Below are 2,193 nucleotides of genomic sequence, written 5' to 3'. Positions count from 1 at the left end.
GTTACAGCCATCATTGTTGTTTGGCGGGCCGGGCTGGATTCGAACCCGCCACCTTAGGTGTATGTGGCTGGCGCCTTAGCCACTTGAGCCACAGGCGCCGAGCCGGTTTATTTTGTTAATATTTGCATAGCATAACTTTTTCCATCCTTTCACTCTCAGCCTTCTATGGATTTATTTTGCAGTGGCTCTCTTCTAAACAGTATATAGGTTTTTGGGTTTTTTTGTTTTTGTTTTTATTTTGAGACAGAGTCTCACTTTGTCACCTTCAGTAGAGTACTCTGGTATCACAGCTCACAGCAACCTCAAGCTTTGGGCTCAAGTGATTCTCTTGCCACAGCCTCCCGAGTAGCTGGGACTACAGGCTGCCACCACAACATCCAGCTGTTTTTAGAGATGGGATCTCCCTCTTGCTCAGCCTGGTCTCCAACTCCTGAGCCCAGATCTCCTGCCTTGGCCTCCCAAGCACATAGTTGTTGTTTTTTGATCTAGTTTTTTAATTGGAATTTTTGGGCTGTTTATCTATAACATATATTATATATGGTATATTCAGTATATTTGGGGGCTTAAATCTGCCATCTTACTATTTGCTTTCTGTCTATTTTAGGTTTTTCACTTTTCTCTTGCCTTCTTTTGGATTGCTTAATAATTTTTTATAATCCACTTTCTCTATTATCTTGTTAATGATACATTCTGTTACTATTCATGTAGTGGTTACCCTAGTGATTACAAAATACATCCATGCATTACTCAAGTCTAGTATAATTAATTTTACCACATTATCTGACTATAGAGTTCTCCTAAATAAATTTTGAGGTCACTTGCCTTCATTCCCCACACCTATCTGTGATTCCAAAGCCTTTACTTCTTCAGCTTTATATCACTGCCTTGGAGGCCAAGTGATGCCAGTCACACACTTTGGCTTTTTAGAGCAAAGAAAGGAATTTTATCTCGATGGAAAGAACTTGAGGAACTGGTACCCATACGTATCTGTCATTTCATAACGTATGTCCACCATTCCAAACAAATGTAACACAATCATATCCTGAGCCCTAGAAAGCCATCAATCTAAATAGGGAAGCAATGCTGTAAAACCAGGAAGTTGTATGTATCGAAGCCAGGGTAAGATGAAACCTGGAAGCCTTTTTATCCTACCTTGACCTATCTTCATTGACAGGTATAATTTGACATTCTTGAACTTGCCACTAGATGCCAGCAATTCCTAGAAAGGTTTGGGTTGTTCCAGTTGTGGGATTGGGTGTGTTTATATTTTCCAAATGTTCTACGGGAAACATGTATCATTTAAATCCTAGGGGAAAACAATTAATTCTACACATAGTAGGCACCTAATAGTAGTGACCACCTTATCCCTTCCTCTTTGTCATAGAGCAAAATAATTCTATTCATTATTACTACCAAACTATCAACTATGTCTCTTACTTCTAGAACCCCAGTCTTTCCCAGAGACAAGACTTGTTCTCACTCTCCCTAAGATTCACTTTTCACATCTTTAAAACGAGAATAATAATCCTTCCCCAAAGAGTTGATCTAACTATGTAATGTCTCAGTATGTATTCAAGAGCCAAGGGCTGTGCAAGTTGATCCCCAACCTGCTAAAGAAGCACAGGAGCACAGGAATTCCTTGAAGGAGCAGCTTGCCAAGAACACAGAGCACTTGGGAGACACGGTAGGAAAATACTCTGGATCCATAGAGTGAGGAGCTGGGAAAAGAGTTTGTAGTTCTCTTGGTAAGTAGGAGATTGCCTTTAGTGACATTTGAGTGATCATTATTAGAGCCGGGTTCAGGGAAAGTGCTCTAGGCAGCCGTGTGTGGAAGTGGTCTGTATTATAGAGGCATGGATCTTGGGATAGTGAGCCACCAGATCTCTTCAGGGAGCTCTCTGTACAATGTGGACAGTTCAGCCAATTTTAGTGAGAGAGAAAGAGAGAAGAAGGAGGAGGAGGGAGGAGAGAGGAAAGAGTGGGGAGGAGAGAGGGGAGAGGAAGGAGAGAGAGGAGAAAGTGTAGGTAAATGAAATTGAACAGATATACTTTCAGGCTTTGTATATTAAAAAAAATTTTTTTTTTCTTTTTTGAGACGGAGCTTCAAGCTATCCCCCTGGGTAGAGTGCCATGGCATCACGCTCACAGCAACCTCCAACTCCTGGGCTCAAGCGAGTCTCCTGCCTCAGCCTC

Source organism: Otolemur garnettii, unplaced genomic scaffold (assembly GCF_000181295.1).
Source record: "Otolemur garnettii isolate 467f Iridium unplaced genomic scaffold, OtoGar3 scaffold00268, whole genome shotgun sequence".
NCBI classification, from domain to species: domain Eukaryota; kingdom Metazoa; phylum Chordata; class Mammalia; order Primates; family Galagidae; genus Otolemur; species Otolemur garnettii.
The sequence above is the reverse complement of the archived record's forward strand: the minus strand, read 5'-3'. Positions refer to the sequence as shown.